Here is a 26,759-nt window from a genome sequence, read left to right on the forward strand (position 1 = left end):
TATGTTCTTTCATCTCCATCTCCATTTTGTTACCTTTATTTACTTATGCTAATAGTATATAGGATTAGTATTGCTATTTCTATGTGCTTCTAATTAGTAAAAGTAATATTGATACATAATTTTATGTCTAATCTTCTATTGCATTATTGCCCTTGGGTATTTTATCATTTTTAGATTTTTCATAAGATTCACATTGTGCTTTTTAAAGTAAAGAACTTTATAACTCAAATGAACTTTTGTTAAAAAAGAATATGGACTTTAATGTTAGATTTTCCAAGTAAATGTTGGGATGTGAACTATTTACTTGTGTATTTTTGTAAATCAAGTAACCAAGTAACTAAGCAAGCATATGGATGATTCTTGAAACCTTTCCATTTCTCAAACTCTTGATTACATCTTATATTTATTTCACCTATCTCATTTTATCACTTTATCAAAAAGACAATACCAAAATGTCAAATCTCTTTTCACTTACAATTTTATTTATTTCTTGTTACTAACTTTTTGTGTTATTTTCTACTAATCTTTTGATTTTAGGTTACCTCCTTGTGGATCGACCGCCCGATTATACTACAACCACCGCTTAGTGGTTGTCACGATTTGGGTGTTAAACATGAGCCGTTCAACAAAGATTGAAAAAACTGAAAAATGGTCAGTTTTTAGCCTGTGGCCGCGGCTAGAGACATTAGTGACCACATCCACTAGCCTCTGTCCCACAGGCTGCGGCCACCGACCATTTTCAGCACTAACAAAATGTGCTGTTTTTCCAAACGGTTCCAAACCCTCCCAAATGATTTTATAACTCCCAAAACACATTATTGGGGTTAAAATCATATCTCTAACAGCCATATCACATATGACTTTATGAAATTCATCTCAATATTGTGTAACAACAAATTTACACAATAAAGGGTAATATTTGGAAGTTACAAATTTGTAACACCAAATATGTTACATTATTTGGATATAGCTCATATATCTAAAAATTGTAACTCTCTATTATATGTTACAATATGTGACACTCTTTGTCACATTTATTTAATCTAAAATATTATATTATAATATAATATAGTATAATATTACATTATATTATAAAATAATATAACATGGGATCTTATACAGTGCATCATGACCAGGCTTCCACGAGCTGACCCCTTCCTTCGAGCTGGGTGTCGCAGAAGCTATCTGAACTGACACTGATCATGTTCAGAGCATCACAAAGGTGATCTGGATGATGCACATCTCGAGCTAAGTTGTTGGTGCAAGAGGCAATCTGGAGACTATTTGGTTGTCGTAAGTTGTCAAGTTTGACTCGAGCTCCTCACTCCAAAGTCAGCGTCTCGCCTTCTTCATGCGCCTGTCTGCCATCTGTACCTCATGCTAAGTGATTCAGCTCATATTTTTGGGGTACATCGTGCGTCTTCAACTCCTGTATATACCTTTTCTGGGCTCCACTACTTGTTCCAGCTAAATGGGCCCCCCCAATGATAGTGGCTATATCCCTCCTTCAACAAGAGAAGGGATAACCTGATTCCCTAGAGTTGGTTGAGGGTTGGCCTGGTTTACGTAAGCTGGTTGTGAGTTTTGGCCCGCCGGTTGACTAGGAGCTACCATGTTTTGAGAGCATTGTGCTAACGATCCAGCCTGGATGAGAGTCTCGATCTCATCTTTCAGTTGACGAAAATCGTCGGTGTTGTGACCAATTTCATTATGATATCGACAAAATTTAGCTGTATCTCTCTTCGCCCTTTGATGTTTCATGGGATCGGGTTTCTTCCATGGAAGGCGAGTAGAGTTAGATAAATAAATATGTTCTCGTGTATCCGTTAAATCTGTATAGGTGGTGTAGACGGAGGTATATTTATCCTCGTGCTTATTTTTCTTGGAGCCGTTCTGGTTGCTCTCACCATTCCCTTTCCGTTTATATCCCCCCAACTGGTTATTCTGCGTAGCGGGCTAAGCTACAGCTGCAACATCCGTTATCACTCCAGTGGGCTGAACGGGGGTCTAGTTGGTTCCTATGACAGCAGACTCTGCCTCTTCTAAATTTATCCACTCTTGAGTTCGATTCAAGAACTCATCTACACTCTTCACCCATTTTCTTTGGAGTTCTTTCCACAAATTTCCTCCTACGACAATTTTCATTCTCATGGACGTGAGCATAGAATAATCATTGGCGTCTCTAGCTCGGGCCACTACATTTGTAAATCGGTTGAGATATGCCTTAAGGAATTCACCGGGCTGCTGCTTGATGTTAGCCAATGAATCAGCTTCTGCTCGGGTATCTTTTGCAGCTTGAAATTGTATTTTGAACTCGGAAGTAGTTTTTTCTGGGAGGTGATTGAACATTTTTTATATTTATTGAGCAACATTTGATTGGTCCAGTCAGCATTGCAGGGAATAAAATACACCTTATGTAATTGTAATGCCCTCGTTACTCCAAGACCGTTACGGTGAACTTTGAACCATGAATTTAACTCGCTAACCGAGTTCTTTGGTTAAAAACGTGCTTCTAGGTGTTATTAATAGGTTAAGTTGGAAAACCATTCAAAATGAAAGGATATAATTTATTTAAAACATAAAACTGTTCATGGGCCCATAAAAACGTTTACAAGTTATTTACAATACAAAATGGTCATTACAGTTTAAAATTTACAACTCGCCGATCTAAGCGGCAAAAATAGGGTAAACCCCCTAGTTCCCCTGAGAACTCCTTGGCCGTGGTGGTCAAGCGGTCGCATATGTACACATCACCACCTAAGCTCTCCACTCAAGGCTGGGTGAGCTTTTCTTTCCCTTTACCTGCACCACATAGCACCCATGAGTCAAAGCCCAGCAAGAAAACTCAATAACACATGTATATAATATCAAATGATGATCATGATAATCATACAGAGCCCATAGCCCTGAACAGATGAGTAAATATCACTTTATTGTTATGTTAACCATGAAGGAGCTTATAGATTTAATCAGATGAGTGATTTAACACTTGAAGTTCTGGTGAACCATAATGAGTGGCTGACGAGAAAGTCACTAGCTTAAACAAATGAGTGACTGATGGGTAAGTCACTAGCTTAAACAAATGAGTGACTGATGGGTAAATCTCTAGCTTAAACAGATGAGTGACCAATGGGTAGTCACTACAGGGCTCGTCACCCATAGCCATGTGACTAAACAGTCACCGAGGCTCGCTGGCCTTGGCTATAAATGACTAGCCTTTGGCTAGACAAGCGCTTTTAGTTTTCATCGAACTTGAGGTCGGTCCGACATTAATGCTCATTTGAGTCATTCAATGCAGATGTTGATTAGATCTAATATTTGTCGGCTTGCGTCAACACGCTAAGACCGTTCTCGACTTATGAGTCAATACCATGTGACCAGTGCTCAGTACTACTGCCGAACTTGACTAATGAGTCACAACTTCACAATTGATACTAACACCATTGCCAAATCTGACTATTTAGTCAGTGCCATACACAAGTGAGCAAGATTTGCTAAGCATTCGGTATTCAATCAATATCCACATTTAAACGTTCAACATGCCTCATGAATAACCATGCATGTCACATATGGGGTGTAGTTTTCTTACCTCTGATTCGAGCGAGAATTAGCAAAAGAACGACCCTTGAGAACGATTTGTCTTTTAGTTCCTTAGCGGGCACCTAGTCATAACCAAATATGGGATTCCATCAATAAAATGAATAGCAAAGGTTCCCAAATCAAGAATTAGCCTTCGGGACATCGAATCCTACTAAACCGAGTAGTAGGAACGATCCCGAGGACTAAGATTTGAGTTCCCATGATCAAAACACTTATTTGGCCTAAAAAACCCTCAAGCGGCACGACCCCCAGCCAAGACAGAGGCACCTGAAGCAAGCATCGCAGCCCACCTTCCCCAATGCCGTGGCCCCCAGACCTCACAACTCCACCGCTCATCTGCAACCTGCTTAGGCCGCAGCGCCCTAGAACAGGGCCGCGACCCCACCAGGGAAATCAGCCATAACCCTGATTTTCCACTTCTAAATCCTTCCAAAAACCTACTTAAACATCTCCAAATCCAAAAATCAAAATCATCAAATCCCGAGGCTCAAACAAATAAAAAACTCATCAACACACAAAATCCAAATCAAAGCTTAGAAACTTTAAAACGCAAAACTTAAAGCTTGGATTACCTTTGATTAAGTTGTTTCTCGCTAAATCCTTCAGTTAAGAAGCTTATAATCTTTCCTAGGATCGCTATGCCTCAATCCTCGCTTGATTCCGACTCCTAAAACCCAAGTTTCCTTCGAAATTGCGACGAACGGTAAAAAAGGATGACGGGTGCTAGAGAAAAGTGTTTGAACGTAATTTTCTTTTTGACAGGTTACTTCAAGCTTAAGTAACCTCAAATAAATCCTAATGCTCGGGGTCCCAAAAACACTCCCGGGGAAAAAATAGTGAAAACTCCCAGAATTTCCTCCTGATCTCACTAACTCCCAATATATCATCAAATAATCATTCTCATTATCCAATATCCCAATAATTGACCTCGTTATGACAAAACCGCTAACTTGCAACCTAAGATCGTCTCATGCCGAATAGCTCAAATATATACACATAATGATGAGATCTCATCCATAAATCACAAACATGCACCAAAATATACAAATATGCCCTCAACGGGCCAAATTACCAAAATGCCCTTATAATGAAATGTGGACCCACATGCATGCATTTAACATTATATTATAATATAATTCACATAAACATGCATATAATCATTTAATGGCATAATAAAACAATTATGGCACTCCCAGACTACTAATCCAGCCATTAAACCTCATTAGGGATTTCGGGGCATTACAACTATCCCCTCCTTACATAAATTTCGTCCTCGAAATGTACCTGAACAACTCGGGATACTGATTCTGCATATCTGACTCCAGCTCCCAGGTCGTTTCCTCGACCTTGGTGTTCCTCCACAATACCTTAACCAAAGGTATCAATTTATTTCTGAGGACCTTATCCTTTCTGTCAAGTATCTGGACTGGCTGCTGATGCAGGGATAGCCTATGCATCGAGACAGGGTTTGGGGTGTGTGCTGATGCAAGCTGGTAAGGTGATAGCCTATGCATCAAGATAGCTAAAGGAGTATGAGAAGAGATATCCCACACATGATCTAAAGTTGGCAGCGGTGGTATTCACACTTAAGATTTGGAGACATTATCTATATGGTGGGAAGTGCGAGATATACACCGATCATAAGAGTTTGAATTACTTCTTTACTCGAAAGGATATGAATATGCGCCAGAGATGGTTACTGGAGTTGGTTAAGGATTATGATTGTGATATCCTATACCATCTTGGGAAGGATAATGTAGTGGCTGATGCATTGAGTCAGAAAGGCCCAGGACAGTTGTTCAGTTCGAGACAGATATCTAAGAAGTTAGCTGAGGAGATGACTAGAGCGGGTATAGAGTTGGTGGTTGGTCACTTAGCCAACATCACTCTTCAGTCTACACTCCTTGAGAGGATCAAGGAGGCACAGGGGAAAGATTCCCAGTTGAGAGGTCATAGAGAGAACGTCTTAGTCGGAGCGGCTAAGGACTTTTCTATCTCGAAGATAGGGTTACTGAAGTACAAGGGTCAGATTTGTGTTTCGATGGATTCTGATATTCGGCGGGAGATTCTGGATGAATCGCATACCACTCCCTACTCCTTACATCCAGGTACGAAGAAGATGTATAAAGATTTAAGAGCTTTGTGTTGGTGGTCGGACATGAAGAGGGATGTGGTGGATTATGTGGCCAAGTGCTTAACTTGTCAGCAGGTCAAGGTTGAACATCAGAGGCCAGCAGAGTTGCTGCAGCCTCTAGGAATTCCAGAATGGAAATGGGAAGATATCACCATGGAATTTATGATTGGATTGCCAAAGACCGTGGGACAGCATGACTCAGTGTGGGTGATTATGGATAGGTATACCAAGTTCACCCACTTTTTACCTATCAGGACGACTTATACTATGGAGCAGTATGCCGAGTTATATGTGAAGGAAATTGTTTGACTTCATGGGGCTCCGAGGTCGATAGTATCCGACAGGGACCCCACCTTCACCTCTAAGTTTTGGGAGAGTCTACAGAAGGCTATGGGCACGCAATTACGGTTTAGTACCGCTTATCATCCTCAGACAGATGGACAGTCTGAGAGGACGATTTAGATATTGGAGGACATGCTACGAGCCTGTGTGTTAGATTTTTGGGGATCTTGGAGTAAGCATCTCCCTCTGATAGAGTTCCCGTACAACAATAGTTATCAGGCGACTATCGGAGTAGCTCCGTATGAGATGCTTTATGGGAGGAGGTGTAGATCACCTATCCATTGAAATGAGACAGGTGAGAGGAGTTACTTGGGTCCTGTGGTTCAGAGGACCAATGAGGTGATTGAGAAGATTAGAGCGTGAATGCTCGCCTCTCAGAGTCGCCAGAAGAGTTACTCAGACCTGAAATGCAGGGGGTAGAATTTCAGGTTGGTGGCCATGTATTTCTTAGGGTTTCACCTTTGAGGGGAGTGAAACGGTTTGGTGTTCGGGGCAATCTGAGCCCTAGGTTTGTTGGCCCCTTCGAGATTCTGGAATGGGTTGGAGAGGTAGCTTATAGATTGGCGATGCCTCCATCCTTATCAGGAGTTCATGATGTGTTTCACGTATCCATGCTCCGGAAATATGTATCAGATTCGACGCATGTGCTGAGTTATGAGAATTTGGAGCTGGACCAGGATTTGTCTTATGGGGAGAAGCCGATTCAGATTCTTGACTGGAAGGATAAAGTCTTGCAGAGAAAGACCATCGCCTTGGTGAAAGTGTTGTGGAGGAATGGCAAGGTTGAGGAGGCGACGTGGGAACTTGAATCAGAGATGCGGGAGCGGTATCCCGAGTTGTTCAGGTAATTTTGAGGATGAAATTTCTGTAAGGAGGGGATAGTTGTAACGACCCAAATTTGCTAATAAGGCTTAGGGCCTTGATTAGTGTGCCTGGAGGGAAATACATGATTTTTTGTATTTAAATGTGAATTTGATAAATATATGAATAGAAATGCATGTTTAGGTGAATTAAATATGCATGTGGGCCCCGTTTGGATTATTAGGGGAATGTTTGTAAGTTTAGCCCGTTGAGGGCATAAATGCAATATATGTGATATATTTGTGATGCACGATCAGAGACAGTCCTAGGGAGCGATTTAGCTAGAAAGTCACAACGGGGTCAAATACCCGGCTCGGGAGGAGCCTAGGGGTATTTTGGGAACGTAAATGTGTTCGGGAATTATGGAGTAGCAGGTAGTAATTTAGTAATGATTGAGATATGTTGGGATTAAATGGGGATTTGTAGGTTCACTCGAGGAGTTAGCGGAATAAGGCAAAGGACAGAATTTCCCTTGAGGTTAGTATAGGAGTTTAATTGGTAGGAGGGGCAAAGTGGTAATTGGCCTTATTATAGATAGATTTTGGCTGAAGTGGGTGTTCCACGTTTTCTTCTCACCTTGGCATTTGCTTGGGTCTTTTAGAAGCTCTAGAGGAAGCTAGAAACTCAAGGAAGGATTTCAGAGTTTGTGGATGAAAGTGGGAGAAATCAGGCCAGGGATTGAAGCCAAGGGAGCTGGAGGTCATTCTACTCATTTGAGGTAAGAACTAGAGCTAGGTTGTTGTTGAGTTTCTGTATTTTGCTTGAGTTTTGGAGGTTGAAATTTAGATAATTGAACTTGGATTGTGGTAGGACTTTTGTTTAGTTTCTTTAAGTTTTTGTGCTGCCCTGAGTTTGGTATGAGTGGTTTAGGACTGAATTATGGCTTTAGTGTAGGTTTGGGTTGTATTGCAGGGGATTTAGAGGTCCAGAAATGGAGGAAAATTTCTGGGTTTCGGGGTTGAGCCATGGCCCTGTTCATCAGCGACGCGGCCCGCTTGAGTGTTAGGCCAGAAGGGACTTCGGGAAAATTGCCCAGGCGCTGCGGCGCAAGTTTGGGCGCCGTGGCCCTAGGCTGGCAGATGCGAGGCATTAGGGATTTCAGGGCATTACAACTATCCCCTCCTTACATAAATTTCGTCCTCAAAATTTACCTGAACAACTCGGGATACTAATTACGCATATCTGACTCCAGCTCCCAGGTCGCTTCCTCGACCTTGCTGTTCCTCCACAATACCTTAACCAAAGGTATCATTTTATTTCTGAGGACCTTATCCTTTCTGTCAAGTATCTGGACTGGCTGCTCTTTAAAGGAGAGATCTGCCTCAAGCTCCAGATCTTCATAGCTCAAACATGAGTCACATCAGATACATACCTCCGAAGAGCTAAAACATGAAACACGTTATGCACTGCTGACAATGCTGGAGGCAAGGCCAACCTGTAAGCCACTTGACCAATCTTCTCCAGGATGTCAAATGGACCTACAAATCTAGGGCTCAACTTACCCTTCTTTCCAAATCTCCTCACCCATTTCCATGGCGAGACTCTAAGGAAGACATAGTCTCCCACTTGGAACTCCACGTTCCTGCGCTTGGGATCTGCATAACTTTTCTGTCTACTCTGAGAAGTGAGCATCTGAGCTCTAATCTTCTCAATGGCCTCACTGGTCCTCTGAACTGCCTCAGGACCCAAGTATCTCCTTTCACCTATCTCATTCCAATGAATGGGAGATATGCACTTCCTACCATATAGCATCTCATAAGGTGCAACTCCAATGGTAGATTGATAACTATTGTTGTAGGAGAACTCTATCAAAGGTAGATACTTACTCCAGGATCCACCAAATTCCAGCACACATGCACGCAGTGTAACGACCCAAATTTGCTAATAAGGCTTAGGGCCTTGATTAGTGTGCCTGGTGGGTGTCCACCACACTGGCTAAGAATCCAATGCAACCTTCTTGAAATAGATCTCTTGCCCTCAAAACATAAATTAGAGGTATGCAAGGTCCATGCACAGTACCAACAAACACAAAAGGATCCTCACCTTCAGGCTCAAAGGTGACCATCTTTCTTCTGAAATCAATGGTTGCCCCATACTTTACCAACCAATCCATACCCAGTATCATGTCGAAGTCAGTCATAACCAACCCTATCTAATCCACTGATAACTCTCTACCCTCCACTGTCACTGGAAAAGATCTGACCCATCTCCTGGATACCAGTAACTCCCCAGTGGGTAGTAAAGTTCCATTCCCCACAGCATAAAAATCATAGGGTCTACACAGTCTATCAATAATACTACTAGCAACAAAAGAATGTGTTGCACCAGAATCAATCAAAACATTATAAGGGGTTCCAGCACTAAGAATCTGACCTATAACTACTGAGGGAGAAGCCTCAGCTTTTGCTTGTGTCAACGTGAACACTCGAGCTGGGGTCGAGCTGTCCGCTTTCCTGGGTTCTTCCTTTCTTGCCTTAGGGCAATCTTTCTTAAAATGACCCACTGCTCCACACAAGAAGCAGGCCTTTGCCCTACATTCTCCCAAATGATGCCTCTTACATATAGGGCATTCAAGACGAGTCTTCCAAGCTTCAGTACCACCTTGACGACCCATTGGAATACCGCGAGGGCGCTTATCAGGACCTGGAACTGGGAAGGTGTTAGGAACCTTCCTCTTCTGATCACTAGGGCCTCCACCCCTGCTTGAACCCACAAAAGGAGAACCTGTTCTCCTAAACACTTTTCTGGTTGCATTATCTCGCCAGATCTTATTCTCTGCACTCTCAGCTGTGCGTGCCTTCTCAACCACCTATGCATAGGTAGTAACCCCATCCACAGTGGTAATGCGAACATCTCGGGCTAATCTAGGGTGTAGCCCCTGGAGAAATCTCTCCCTCCTGGCCCCATCAGTGGGCACCAGCTCCATGGAAAACTTTGCAAATTGATCAAACTTCAGGGCATACTCAGTCACTGACAAACTCCCCTGAAGTAACCTGATGAATTCTTCAGCTTTTGCTGCCCTAATGGCATCATTATAATATTTCTCGTTGAACAGAGTCTGAAACTTTTCCCAACTCAAGGCATTGATGTTTTTGGTATGGGATATAACCTCCCAGCAAATTTGGGCATCCTCCTTAAACATATACATGGCACAAGCCACCCTCTCATTACACAGTCACCCTCATGAAATCCAGGATGGTGGTAATCATGCTCATCCACTGCTCAGCTTTAGCAGGATCTGAACTGCCTTCAAAAATTGGAGGTTGCTGCTTTCTGAACCTTTCATAGAGAGTCTCCCATTTATTACCAACCTCAGGCAGCTGCTCAGCTGTTGGCACCGATACAGGAGGTGCCTCAGATACACTGGCTACTATAGGAACTTGCTGTTGTCTCAGCAGGCAGAGTTCTTCTCCCTGCCTCAATATTGTAGCCTACAACTCATTAAATAACTGCTGCCAGTTTTCAGGAGCTGACTGTGGAATTTGGCCCTGGTCATTCTCCTGACCTTGATTATTATTATTCTGGCCTTAATCACCCTGGCCAGCTGAGGAATCTGTCTATCGTGGATTCATTCTTATCAACTTAAACCTTGCTATAATAATCAATGCGGCCAGTTAAGCAGTAATAACAAAACCTCTTGCCGCCTCACGGTCCAAGATCAACAGATAATCGCCAAATTCCACAGTTATACAAGTATACAAATGGATACATGATTATAGCATTTAGCACTTAACATGTATCAAATAATAGTTCATAATCAACAATACTAATGAGTATGTTCCAGCAATATTAGTACTATTTAGCACACTATTGCTGAAGATGCAGTATTCAGGGCACAGTTTTAACATGGTGTCTCATGTAAACATGTAAAGCATTTATACTATATTTAAGCAGTTATACATATAACTACATAAATAGTTACCAAATCATGAATCGAGCTTGTCTTTAGTGGTGAGTGTACATGCCCAGTTAGTCTACAGGAACCCTAGACCTTGGCATGCTCTGATAGCAAGTTGTAACGCCCTAGTTACTCTAAGACCGTTACGGTGAACTTTGAACCATGAATTTAACTCGCTAACCGAGTTCTTTGGTTAAAAATGTTCTTCTAGGTGTTATTAATAAGTTAAGGTGGAAAATCAATCAAAAGGAAATGATATAATTTATTTAAAACATAAAATTGTTCATGGGCCTATAAAAACATTTACAAGTTATTTACAATACAAAATGGTCATTACAGTTTAAAATTTACAAACCGTCGATCTAAGCGGAAAAAATAGGGTAAACCCCCTAGTTCCCCTGAGAACTCTTTGGCCGTGGTGGTCAAGCGGCCGCATATGTACACATCGCCACCTAAGCTCTCCTCTCAAGGCTGGGTGAGCTTTTCTTTCCCTTTACCTGCACCACATAGCACCCATGAGCCAAAGCCCAGCAAGAAAACTCAATAACGCATGTATATAATATCAAATGATGATCATGATAATCATACAGAGCCCATAGCTCTGAATAGATGAGTGAATATCACTTTGTGGTTACGTTAACCATGAAGGAGCTTATAGCTTTAATCAGATGAGTGATTTAACACTTGAAGTTCTGGTGAACCATAATGAGTGACTGACGAGCAAGTCACTAACTTAAACAAATAAGTGACTGATGGGTAAGTCACTAGCTTAAACATATAAGTGACTGATGGGTAAGTCACTAGCTTAAACAAATGAGTGACTGATGGGTAAATAACTAGCTTAAACAGATGAGTGACCGATGGGTAGTCACTACACGGGGCTCGACACCCATATCCATGTGACTAAACAGTCACTGGGGCTCGCTGGCCCTGGCTCTAAATGACTATCCTTTGGCTAGACAAGTGCTTTTAATTTTCATCGAACTTGAGGTCAGTCCGACATTAATGCTCATTTGAGTCATTCAATGCAGATGTTGATTAGATCTAATCTTTTTCAGCTTGCGTTAACACGCTAAGACCGTTCTCGACTTATGAGTCAATACCATGTGACCAGTGCTCAGTACTACTGCCGAACTTGACTAATGAGTCACAACTTCACAGTTGATACTGACACCATTGCCAATTCTGACTATTTAGTCAGTGCCATACATAAGTGAGAAAGATTTGCTAAGCATTCGGTATTCAATCAATGTCCACATTTAAACGTTCAACATGCCTCATGAATAACCATGAATGTCACATATGGGGTGCATTTTTCTTACCTCTGATTCGAGTGAGAATTAACAAAACAACGACCCTTGAGAGCGATCTGTCTTTTAGTTCCTTAGCGGGCACCTAGTTAGTCATAACCAAATATGGGATTCCATCAATAAAATGAATAACAAAGGTTCCCAAACCAAGACTTAGCCTCCAGGACATCGAATCCTACTAAATTGGGTAGTAGGAACGATCTCGAGGCCTAAGATTTGAGTTCCCATATTCAAAATACTTATCCTCAAAAACCCTCAAGCACCGCGGCCCCAATACCCTGAGCTGCGGCTCCCAGCCAAGACAAGGGTACTTGAAGCAAGCGTCGCGGCCCACCTTCCCCAGTGCCGCGGCCCCCAGACCTCACAACTCCACCGCCCATTTGCAACCTGCTCGAGCCGTGGCGCCCAAGAACAAGGTCGCGGCGGAAATTAGCTATAACCCCAATTTTCCACTTCTAAATCCTTCCAAAAACCTACTTAAACATCTCCAAATCCAAAAATCAAAGTTCCCAAACATCCCAATGATCCAAAATCATCAAATCCCGAGGCTCAAATAAATCAAAAACTCATCAACACACAAAATCCAAATCAAAGTTTAGAAACTCTAAAACTCAAAACTTAAAGCTTGGATTACCTTTGATTAAGTTGTTTCTCTCTAAATCCTTCAGTTAAGAAGCTTCTAATCTTTCCTAGGATTGATATGCCTTGATCCTCGCTTGATTCCGACTCCTAAAACCCAAGTTTCCTTCGAAATTGCAATGAACGGTCAAAAAGGATAACGAGTGTTAGAGAAAAGTGTTTGAACGTAATTTTCTTTATGTCAGGTTACTTCAAGCTTAAGTAACCTCAAATAAATCCTGATGCTCGGGGTCCCAAAAACACTCCCAGGGACAAAATAGTCAAAACACCCGGAATTTCCTCCTGATCTCACTAACTCCCAATATATCATCAAATAATCATTCTCATTATCCAATATCCCAATAATTGACACCGTTATGACAAAATCGTTAACTTGCAACCTAAGATCGTCTTATGCCAAATAGCTCGAATATATCCACATAATGATGGGATCTCATCCATAAATCACAAACATGCACCAAAATATACAAATATGCCCTCAACGGGCCAAATTACCAAAATGCTCTTATAATGAAATGTGGACCCACATGCATGCATTTAACATTATATTATAATATAAATTCACATAAACATGCATATAATCATTTAATGGCATAATAAAACAATTATGGCCCTCCCGGCCTACTAATCCAGCCATTAAACCGCATTAGGGATTTTAGGGCATTACAGTAACGCCTTGGTTACTCCAAGACCATTACTGTGAGCTTTGAATCGTGCTTAACTCGCCATTCGAGTCATTTGGTCATAAACATGCATCTAGGTGTTATTAACAGCCTAAGGTGAAAAAAACTCGATCAAAAGGAAATGATATATTTTATTTAAAACATAAAACTGTACATGGGCCCACAAAAACGTTTACAAGTTATTTACAATCCAAAATGGTCATTACAATGTAAAAATTTCAACGTGCCGACCTAAGCGGAAAAAATAGGGTTAACCCCTAGTTCCTCCGAGAAACTCCTTGGCTGTGGTGGTCAAGAGGCCGCATATGTACACATCACCACCTAAGCTCCCCTTTCAAGGCTAGGTGAGCTTTTCTTTTCCTTTACCTGCACCACATAGCACCCGTGAGCCAAGGCTTAGCAAGAAAACTCATTACTGTATGTATATAATATCAGATGATGATTATGATAATCATATAGAGCTTATAGCCCTAACCAGGTGAGTGACTGATGAGTAAGTCACTAGCTTAAATTAGACGAGTGATTGATGAGTAAGTCACTAGCTTAAACCAGATGAGTGATTGATGAGTAAGTCACTAGCTTAAACCAGATGAGTGAGTCACTAATGTGGGCTCAGCACCCATAGCCATGTGACGATGTAGTCACCTGGGCCTTCTAGCCCTGGCTCTAAGTGAATAGCCATTAGGCTAGACAAGCACTTTTAGTTTTCTTCGAACTTGAGGTCGGTCTGGCATTAATGCTCAAGATGAGTCATTTAATGTTGATGTCGATTAGATCTAATCTTTTTGGCTTGCGTTAAACACGCTAATACCGTTCTTGACTTTTAAGCCAATACCATACGACCAGTGCTCAGTACTACTGCCGGATTTGACTAATGAGTCACAGCTTCACAGTTAATACCAACACCATTGCCAATTCTGACTAATGAGTTAGTGCCATTCACAAGTAAGCAAGTGTTTCTAAGCTTTTGATATGCAATCAATGTCCACATTTAAACACTCAACATGCCTCATGAATAACCATGCATGTCACATATGGGGTGCAGTTTTCTTACCTCTGGTTCGAGCGAGAAATAGTAAAAGAACGACCCTTGAGAACGATTGGCCCTTTGATTCCTTAGCGGTCACCTAGTCATAACCAAATATAACCTCCATTAATTAAAATCAACTATAAAAGGTTCTTGACCTAAACCTCACTCCCGAGACCTCGAATTGTACCCAAACGATGAGTAGATTCAATCCCGAGCCTTAGGAATTGAAACCCCAAGCCAAAAACCCTCAAAAGTTCCCAAAACAGGAATCTAGAAAAGTAGGGTAGCGCAAGCGCTACCCCCCTAGCGCCCCAACGCTATTGGCAGAATGAAACACCCCCTGGCAAGCGCTGTAGCGCTACAACCAGGGTTTTCAACCCTAGTTTTTCCCTCCTTCGACACCACCATTTCCAAAATGAACAACAAGCTTCTGAACCTCATTTAAACTCCCAAATGAACCCAAAAACCATATACACAAGCCCTAGGCATCATAACCCAAGTAACCCTTGCCAAAAACTCCCATTAATTCTCAATATCCAACCTAGAAATCCAAGCTGAAATCCAATAGAAAAACAGAGCAAAACCAAAGTTTTAATGGCTAAAACCATACCTCAAGCTCAGTTTAGAACCCTCTTCAATGGTGGAACACAACTCTAAGCCCTCAAGGTCCACTTCCTTAGCTTGGATCCTCAAATTAAGCTCAAAAATCCAAGGAGAAAAATAGAAGAAATGGTGTACGGGAGAGAAAGAAGCTTACTCTGTTTCTTGCAAGTTCTACAGCCTTTAATGGTTTAAATATATCCTTAGGGTGAAAAGACCTTATTGCCCCTAAGCTTAATTAAAACCCTAAACAACCTCCAAGGGCAAAACTATCCTTTCCCGCTATCTCGTTAATCTTAATTAACGCTCTCCAATTCCTGTTATTTCCAATATTCTCAAATACCAATAAATTATATCCCATTACCCTTTAATTCCCGGTAATGTTACCAAATTACCCTGAGACTCACCCCAAGCCCCGAACTTAATCCCGTTATGACTAAATCGCTAACTTGCACTCAAAGATCGTCTCATGCCTAATGGCTCGAACAAATCCACATTATAATGTGGCATCAACAATAGTTCACCAACATGCATGAAAATACACAATTACACCCTCAACCGGACAAATTACCAAAATGCCCCTATGATGAAATGTGGAACCACATGCATGCATTTAACATCATATTATAATATAATTCACATAAACATGCACATAATCATTTAATGGCATAATAAATCAATTATGGCCCTCCCGACCTACTAATCTGACCATTAAACCTCATTAGGGATTTTGGGGTATTACACCTTTGGTTGAAACTTACATTGTGGGCCATCATCAGCATGTTGAAGGTCCCAAGGTGATTAGATGGATCAGTGGTTCCATCATATGTGGGCATGGTTGGCATCCTGAAGTCAGCAGGATACAAAGGTGTCGCAATATGAGGAGCAAAAGGCTCGAGCTCCTCATCAGAATCACAGTCATTAATGCCTTTTCCAAACAAGAGTCTATTCATCTAATCCTCTAGTAAGGCTAGTAGTTAGAGGGTTGGATCCTTGGTCTCTAGGTTATTTGGGAGCTGACTATCAGCTCCCATCCTGTTGTACGCGTTAGATGAGTTATTACCCCTTAACTCTTGAGCTCGGTTAGACGGATCTCCTCTGGCCTAAGTGTAACTCAAATCATTGTGGCGAGCTGAATGTCCTCTTCGTGAGTTTAGATGATCATGCTGGTCAGAATATGGGCAGGAGCGAAGACTTTGTGGGGAGCTTAAATGATTCCTTAGGTCGCTCTCATGCCTGCCACCACACTGGCTCTTTGTCCAATAGATTCCATTCGCGAAGCTTATAGCTCATTCCTGGGACCAAGGACCTGGATTATTAGCACGAGACTGTGGGATATAAATGTCTTCTAAGGGGGGAGAATTTCTCCTGCTATTCCCTCAGGCTGAATCATTCCCTTGTGGGCGAGGTGGCATTGGATGTCGAATCGGCGATGGAGGATGCCTTATCAGTGAAGCTATCCTTGTTCCATCAGGACACACTATATTAGCTCACCCTTGGTCTACTACAATTTCCTAGGTTGAAGGCAGCGCATATTTGTTTCTCTGCACCAGAGCTACTGGTTGAGGCACGAATAGATTTGTTGGGATGTCTCTTCTCCTTGAGTCGACTTCAGCTTGCCTCGTCTGGCCAAACTGATTCTGTTATATTATTTCATATAATATAATATTAGATTAAATAATGTGACAAAATGTGATTTTTCACACAAATGTGATTTGTCATACCTTGTAACATATTATTGAGAGTCACAAAAATTAGACACATGTGTGTGCCCAAATGTGACATATTTTGGAGTTACAAAATCAGTTACAAATTTGTAACTCCCAAATATTACCCAAATAATGTGTATATTATATGTTACACATTTGAGATTGGATTTCATAAAGCCATAATGAAATATGGCTGTTGGAGACATGTTTTTAACTCCTAATAGGTGTTTGGAGGTTACAAAATCATGTGGGAAAGGATTTGAGACGTTTTGGAAAAATAACTTTTTTGTGCTGAAAATGGCCTATGGCCGCAGCCAGTGACTTTTAGTGGTCGCGGCCTGGGGGACAGAAGCCAGTGGCCGCGGCCACTGAAAAGTCCTAGCCACAACCAGTGAGGCTGACAACCTATTTGGTTTTTCAGATTTTTCCAAATTGAACGGTTCTAACATCCCAAATAACACCAAAATCTCCATTTTAATTCCATAAACATCCAATTAAACATTGGTAACAGCCATGGGGGTTGGTGGAATTTGAAATTCAAAGGGGTATCTCAAACTCTATAAATAGGAGCCTAATGCTCACTTGTAAGACACACCATTTTTCCATCCACAAAGCACTTGGCTGGAAAATATACCATAGAGGCTTGATAATTCCAGAGAGTTATTTCCTAGAGAGATCCCTTAGTGCTTAGAGAATAGGGGGAAATAAGCTTTTATACAAAGGTTTTGAACCTTGTTCAAGTTGGTGATCCCCACTACTCTACACTTTGGTTGTGTGAGAGTTTGTTTTCCATTGATCTTTTCATTCTTTTGTTCTTCTTGTATTAGTGTATTGAGTTTGTAATCCTCTTCTCTTATTCTTATTTACATATTTATTGGTATCTTTTGTTTTAGGGTTTTAGTTCTTATAATTCTCTTCCTTCTCTTATTTCTATTTACTTATAGTTTGAGTAATTGTGTTGTAATATTTATTTAATCAATTACCTTGTCTATTGTATTTTTTGCATAGAGTTGTATATTGGTTTTTCCATATTTCCATTGAGCAATAATATATATTCTCTAACAATCAAAAGCTTAATTTCCTTTTCAATGGAAGGAGAAACCATGGAGATCATATGAGGATCCAACTTTGAAAAGATGGTAAGATAAGGTAATGTTCTTCTTTGGTTTTCTTAGAAGATCTAATGGTTTTCATATAGTGATAGAAATGAGAAGAAGAAAAGTTTATACATGAGGTTCATTGTTTTCTAATCTCCTTTGTTTTTCAAATATAGTGGTTAGATTAGAAGATAATTTAATATCTTGAGTTTTTGTTATATGTCATTAATATGTAAATAATCTAGTATATTATTGGGTAAAATGCTATCATGTCATAGAATTGTCCTATTTCGTGTTAATGGGAAATTGTTAGAATGACAACTATATGAGTTTTATATGACATGTATAAATATATTGATTTTGTGAATCAATAGAAATGTGAAATCATATGTGTATGATTTGGAAATTAAAATTCTCATTTAAAGTGTTGAGCATCTCAATTATGAGATAAGAAAAGATGAACCTAAGGGGGTTACATCTTTTGATAAGTGTCTTACCATTGCAAGAAAAATGGATCAAAGTGGATTCAAAATTGTGGGATGACATATTGACTCAATAGACTTATAGTCTAGAGTGTGGTCAAATGAAATATATTTGAGAATTATTTAGTGACAATAATTCTTAAATATTCAATGAGGAGACATTTCAAAATTGGAGAAGCAATTTGAATCTTTACACCAATTGTGAATAAAAGAGAACTTTATTCATTTTGGTTAAAAATGGTGAAATGTTTAAATTAATCTCAATGAGGAGATAATTTTAAACAAAACATAAGAAATCAAAGTGTTTAAATAAATCAATGAGGGTTTATTTTCTTTGATTTAATGTGTTTTAAAAATTGACATTTTCATTTTCATTTTGATGAGAAAATCAATGGATGTCAAATTGATGTTTTCAAAAGAATCTCAAAGAGACTCTTAAGAAATACACAAAAGTTGTTTAAGTGATTTTGAGATTATTTAGGCAACTAAAAATAAAAATTTGTGATTATTTGTTTGAGAAATTCTCACATTACACTTGTATTCACATTTTATTTTGTGAAATACATAAAAGAAAGAAAATAAGTAAAAGTTTCTTTGAAAGGAGTGTGCCTTGCTTTAGCAAGTAAATAAATCAAGATAAAACATGTTTTATCTTGAGAGTTTATCATGTAGTTTAAGGACTCATGATGAACTTTCAAAATCATAGGTCTAGATTTATCTTGGAGGATAAATGACTTATTAGAAATGATGAGATTTCTATTTTAAAGTGATATTTTATCTTCACTATGCGAGAAATGTGAGGGTGATGCTCCAAATTTAATCAATTTATTTTGTTATTAATTAATTGATTAATTTGGTCATTCTATCAAAAAAGTGATTTGGAATTCCACATTCTAAATCACAATGGCTATATATGTATAGAGTGAACAAATCTAGACATGTTTGGTGTCTAAAGTCATTGTTTGTAATATTTTGATTCAAGAAGGCATCAATTGAAAACATAAAAGGAGAATTTTAGAAACAAAGAGGTTTCTAGAATTAATATTTAAGGAAAATGTTTATCTTGGATATAAAACTATAAAATAGTGGGGGTGTTGACTATGGTCAAAATCACTATTTTAAGGGGGTAACTATTTTAATCAAACTATGGCTAGCAACAAAGTTTGAATAAAATAATGAGAGTGTCTAAGTATGCATACATGAGAAAATAAATGATTCAAATGGAATCATATCTACATCTCAAGGGGTGGGACTTAGACTCCCTAAAGAGATTCACGGTTGATGGTAACCTATCTTAATACTAGTCACCAAACTAGTATTAGGTTCAATAGGTAATAACAAGTCAATCAAGTGAATAGTAGTAGTACTCAAATTTTGTCCCATCTGAGATATGAGTACTAGTGTGTTACTAAAATGAAGGTTAAAATCGAAAGGTTTTTTAATAGAACTCATTCTTGAAAAGACAAGTATTTTAGGGTAACAAAATACTGTAAGAGTTCTACCTATATAGACCTAGGGGTGGTGCCGCCTCTCATGAGAATTGGGAGTCATTCTCAAGAAAAGTCTATGAATGGAATGTGCACATGGGCATTTACGGTGCAAAAGCGAGACATTGAGGTCTCAAGTGAACACAGCAAAGGTGTGTGTGTTATCACCGGTTTGTTATCAAGGGATAGTGGTTCAATGCTTTGGCAACCAAAATTTCAACAAACTTTGTGATAATTACACTAAGGTAAAATTCAAGTCGAAAGACATTTTACTTTATGCATCAATGCAAAGGTTTCTATAGAGAGTGATTATTTAATTAAGTGGGGGAATATTATATTTTAATATAATGTTTGATTGATTAAATAAGTGTTACAAAAAGTGATTATTTAATCTAGTGGGGGAATGCTATATTATTGCATATAATATAATATTAGATTAAATAATGTGACGAAATGTGATTTGTCACACCTTGTAACATATTATTGAGAGTCACAAAAATTAGACACATGTGTGTGCCCAAATGTGACATATTTTGGAGTTACAAAATCAGTTACAAATTTGTAACTCCCAAATATTACCCAAATAATGTGTATATTATATGTTACACATTTGAGATTGGATTTCATAAATCCATAATGAAATATGGTTTTTGGAGACATGTTTTAAACTCACAATAGGTGTTTGGAGGTTACAAAATCACGTGGGAAAGGATTTGGGACGTTTTGGAAAAATGACTTTTTTGTGCTGAAAATGGCCAGTAGCCACGGCCACTGACTTTTAGTGGCCGCGACCTGGGAGACAGAAGCCAGTGGCCGCGGCCACTGAAAAGTCCTGGCCGCGGCCAGTGAGGCTGACAGCCTATTTGGTTTTTCAGTTTTTTCCAAATTGAACGGTTCTAACATCCTAAATAACTTCCAAATCTCCATTTTAATTCCATAAACATCCAATTAAACATTGATAACAGCCATGGGGGTTGGTGGAATTTGAAATTCAAAGGGGTATCTCAAACTCTATAAATAAGAGCCTAATGCTCACTTGTAAGACACACCATTTTTCCATCCACAAAGCACTTGGCTGGAAAATATACCATAGGGGCTTGATAATTCCAGAGAGCTATTTCCTAGAGAGATCCCTTAGTGCTTAGAGAATAGTGGGAAATAAGCTTTTGGAAAAAGGTTTTGAACCTTGTTCAAGTTGGTGATCCCCACTACTCTACACTTTGGTTGTGTGAGAGTTTGTTTTTCATTGATCTTTTCATTCTTTTGTTCTTCTTGTATTAGTGTATTGAGTTTGTAATCTTCTTCTCTTTTTCCTATTTACATATTTATTGGTATCTTTTGTTTTAGGGTTTTAGTTCTTATAATTCTCTTCCTTCTCTTATTTCTATTTACTTGTATTTTGAGCAATTGAGTTGTAATATTTATTTAATCAATTACCTTGCCTGTTGTATTTTTTGCATAGAGTTGTATATTGGTTTTTCCATATTTCCATTGAGCAATAATATATATTCTCTAACAGATTCCTGGGAGTGTGAGTTTAATTATTATTCCTACGAGGGTTGGCAAGTTGAGCATTCTGTGGAATCCGTTCAGAAGGTGCGAAACTCGTGGTCGCAGTTCGAACAGAACAACTGACATGAGGTCGATGATTCATGTGGGGATTGGCAGGTTGAGTATCTCGCGGAGTCCGTTCAGAAGGTACGGAACTCGGAGTTGCAGTTTTGACAAAGTGACTAATATTAGGTCGATTATTTCTGTGGGATATGTGGGACCCACTTTGCCTCCTTCTGACATTAGCATTGGTTTTAGGATAGGGTAATTGAGCCAAAATCTCATCAATCTGCTTGTTAGCCTGGGTAAAATGGTTCCTTAACTGGGTATTTTCCATCTCGATGGTTGTTAGGTACCAGTGATGGGGATTTTGTGGGCATGAGGTTGAGCTCCCAGCATCATCTTGGTCCACATGTTGTTTTCCAGGACGACATTGTGCGTATGTGCCTTATCTAGTGGGGATGGTCGCATGGTGAGCCTCGTGATCATCAGGTTGCTCCGTCTCATTATCGCGCATAGATCGGGTGACCGCCATAGTGTCTATTGGGTGAAAATTCCATGGGGAATTAAGCCAAATACGCTCTCAATGAAAGCACCAATCTATTGACGCGATTTCTTGGGAATAGGGGATTTATAATTATGACAATAGAGATATTAGGCTCTTTGTAAATCTAATGTGTATTAAGTAGCAAGTAACAAGAATGCAAAATGCTCACAAGATTTTACGTGGTTCAGTGGTTAAAATCCACCCAGTCTAAGAGTCACTCTTATTGATTTGTATAGGACTTTGGAGAAAATTGTTTATGGCAATTTCAATAGAGTTTTTAGCTGCCCATTCCCCTTGTATTTATAGGGGATTCTCATAGACAGTTTTGGATAACCGTACATTAATATGGTAAATGACAAATTTGGGGTAACTTTCAATTTACATAAATATATGACTGCCTATTGAAATTACATCAGTTATCTTGGGTAATAAATGAATAATAAAATATGGGCCTTTATGAGGCGTATAAAGGATCTCCGAGTCTTTTGGGATTATTTACTGTGCGTCATGACCAGGCTTCCACGAGCTGACCCCTTCCTTCGAGTTAGGTGTCACATGACCTATCTAAACTGACACGAATCATGTTCAGGGCATCACTAAGTCGATCTGGATGATGCACATCTCGAGCTACATTTTTGGTGCAAGAGGCGATCTGGAGATTATCTGGTTGATGTAAGCTATCAAGTTTTACTCGAGTTGATCACTCCAGAATTAGCGTCTCACCTTCTTCATGCGCCTGTCTGCCAGCTGTACCCCATGCTGAGTGATTCAACTAGTATTTTTGGGGTACAACATATTATAATTGGTTAGCATTATGAAATTGAGAAAGTGATAACTGATTATAATGACAAGATAATGAAAATAATAACATCAATTGATTAAATGATTTCAATGTTGTGTTTAATTAGTTTGTCTCACAAGTGTTTAGTAACACTCATACACTACAAGAAAAATGCCTTTTAGCATCGTATTTGAGTGTCGAATTTGCATTGACACCGACGATATTAATTATATTTAGCCATTATCATCGTTTTTAAATCAAGGCTAATTAGCGTTGGTTTGAAACTGACGCAAATGGCCATCTATTTTTTTTTTTAAAAAGACACAAATGGGACAAAGCCCATTATACTCAAAACTCTAAATCAACTCAGTCACTCTCTCACTATAATGTTACCAGCCGCTCATAGTCTTTCTCATTCTCTCACTCTCTCTCGTTCACTCTTTCATTCTCTTACTCTCTCGCTCTTTTCTCACTCTCTCATTCTCCTTCATCTTACCAAGCACGAGGACGACTAGGCTAAGGGCATACGACGTCGGAAGGAGGCGAAGGAATGACAATTGTAACGCTCTGGATAGCCAAGACCGTTACAATGTGTATTTTAAATAGTGTTGGATTTGATAATCAAGTCATTTGTACATAAACGTGTAACTAGAAGTAATTAACGAATTATGGTTAAAAATTTTGGTCAAATGAATCTTTACTTTCATTAAAAAATTTAAGTTTGTACATGAGATCCCAAAAATACACATTTAACAAGTTATTTACAACTTAAAAGATTAATACAAAACACACTGGCTTAAGCGGAAAAATTAGGGTTTAACCCTAGTTCCTCCATGAATCCCTAGTTGCGGCGATTGAGCAGGCTGCATATGTACACGTCCCCACTGAAGCTCTCATCATGATGGTTGATCCAACTTCCATTTTCCCTTACCTGCACCACATAGCACGCGTGAGCCAAGGCTCAGCAAGAAAATATAGACATGCTTATAAGCAGTTAATACCAGATTTCATAATCTTATCTGGCACGCCTAGCAGTAATAACCCTACTAATGCATGCATACAACCCAGCTAAGTGACTATAGAGTCACACCGGGGCCCGTAGCCCTATTTAATGATAACTAGCCATAGGGCTAGACAAGCGCACCCGGTGCTTTGTTTTCCAAGTGACCATTAGGTCTCTCAAGCATATGTTACGCTCTTGGATAAGCCTAACCATACTGGTCTGCACTCAGAGCACTATTGTCACCCTTGACTTATAAGTCAAGCCTTTCGACTTGCGCTCAGCACGCTATTACCTCCCTTGACCCATAAGTCAAGCCTTTCAATCAGATAATACTGACAAGCATAAATCATTTATCAAAGATATGCTCAATATAATCAAACATGTTTAATAAAACATGCTAATCATAGTTATAACTATGTTCAATGACTGGGCTCAAGCCATAACCACTGACTAGGTGCACTTTTCTTACTTTAGGTGCTTAACGAGACACGCACCATGACCCTGAGCATGACCCTTTCCTCTTGAGCCAATCGGTGAACCCTAGTCACAACCATAATAACAAATAACCATCAATAACGAGGGAATAAAGGCTTCCGGATCGAGTCCTAGCCTCTGGGACCTCGAATTCTACTAAACCAGGTAGTAGAATCCTTCCCGAGCGCTTAGATTTAAGTCCCCGAAACTCAAAACCTCATTTGGCCACTTTCCCCTACTAGAGCCACGGACCGCCCCTGAAGGGTCGTCGCGCGCCTCTAGGCAGAGAGCCCCGAACCATAAAGGCATCGGGCACGCGTCGCGGTGCAGCCTACCAGGCGCTAAGGCGATTCAAAAGAACCCCCACTCTTCTGAGTTCATGCGGGTTGCGACGCTCCAAGAACAGCGCCGCGGTGCAACCCCGCGAACCTAGAATTCCAGCGTTTTCCAGCCATTTTCTCCTAACCAAAACCCATAAAATCAGTTCCCAAACCTCAACCATACCCAGAATTGAGTCGTAAACTCAACACAACACATTATAAGCAGCATATAAACACACAAAACTAAGCTAAAACCTCACCACAACTCAAAATCCCCACCTTGAGTTTAAAACTCAAGAGCACAAATAAAACAAGCCAGCAATTCACCGAAACAGAGTATAATTCTTACCTCACTGAGAAAATCCAACCCTAAGTTGCACCTTAAACCAATTCCCAGCTCCTACAAGCTTCCAACTCAAGAAGTTCTCCTCAAAATTCAAGGAATTCCAAATCAAACATATAGAGAGAGAAAGGGAGAGTGAGTTTGCTAACTTCTGAAGGCTTCTACTAGCCTAAGTCTATCTAAGGTTAGGGAAAGACCAAAACACCCATTTTAGCTCTTTAATGCCCTCAAGGGAAAAATGGTCTTTTGCCACCATTTCTCACTAATCCTCAATTAACACCATATTTCCCAATTAATTCCAATATTCCCAAATGATCACCAAATAATTTCCATTACCCGATAAATCCTAGTAATGTACTAAATTACCCAAAATACCCCTAGGCTCACCTCGAGTCGGGTATTAATCCCTGTTGTGACCAAACCGCTAATTTGCTCACTAGGATCGTCTTGTACCGAATAACTCAAATATATCCCCATAATAATGTGATCTAAATCACAAATACACCCTTAACGGGTCAAAATTATGAAAAATACCCTTCTAATAGAAAATAGGCTCACATGCATGCTTAATACACCTAAACATGCTACACTAGTTATATCATAATATAATTCACATAATTCATATAATCATAGAAATATGCATAATATCCATATATGCCCTCCTGACACATTAATCAAGGCACTAAGCTTGATTAGCAAAATTGGGATGTTACAACAATTGTCGATAAACATAGGCGAGGACAGAGGCAGTTGAACTCAGTCAAGGTGAAGACATGCAAAGGTAGTTTTTTTTACCTCTTTTCTCTTTATCTTTCTCTGTATCACCAAGATGGAATGAAAATTGGGATTAACCAAGCATTTGAAACTCACACAAGTCAAGCAATTCTTGGTGAGTTTCTTGGAGAAAATGAGTGCTTTTAGGAAGCTATAGAGAGAGCAGGGTTAGAGAGAGACTTGAAAAGTTTGTTCAAGGCTTCACAATTATATAAAAAAAAAAAAAATCTTTTATAGTGTAGGCACCGTCAATAGGCTCAACTAATAGGATTAGAGCTTTTAAACACATCATTTGGAGCTAAAAAAGTAACTGCATGTAACAGTCAAGCGATAAGTCGCAATACCCAGTCCAAGCGATATGTAGAACCATTGTTGGTCAACTTTTTCAAAATTGACCTTAATCAACTCCAAATGCTCCAACTTAAGTGAAATTGTTAAGTGTTTATGTAACGACCCAAAATTACTAATAAGGCTCAAGGGCCTTGGTTAGTATGCCGGGAAGGCACAATTGGAGGTTATGTGAATTAATGGTGTGAGAATGCATGTCTATGAGTTCTGGCTAAGCATGCGGGCCCTGTTTGGATGGTAAGGGCATAATTGTAATTTTGGCCATTAAGGCATAAACATGATTATCTGTGATAAATTGTTGAGACCACATTATTATGTGGATATATATATATTGTAACGACCCAAATTTGCTAATAAGGCTTAAGGGCCTTAATTAGTGAGCCAGGAGGGCATTAATGGAATAATTGTGATTTAATGAGTAATTATATGTTTAATTATGTTTATATGATAATTGATTATATTATGTGGTAATGTGATATGAAATAAATATGTGATATACGTGAGAACCACATTACTATGTGGACAGGTTCGCAGAGCACGACTCAAGACGATTCTAGGGTCAGATGGTGGGGAAAGTCACAACGGGGCTTAAGATATGACTTTGGATAAGTCGGGGGTACTTTTAGATAGCGGGTAGCGATTTGGATTATCGGGTCATGAAAATAAATATATGGAGATATATTTGAGGTTAGGATGTCTAGGCGGGAATATTGGGGGATTTTACCATTTTGGCCTTGGGGATGGTT

The sequence above is a fragment of the Humulus lupulus genome, chromosome 1 (assembly GCF_963169125.1).
Source record: "Humulus lupulus chromosome 1, drHumLupu1.1, whole genome shotgun sequence".
Classification (NCBI taxonomy): Eukaryota; Viridiplantae; Streptophyta; class Magnoliopsida; order Rosales; family Cannabaceae; genus Humulus; species Humulus lupulus.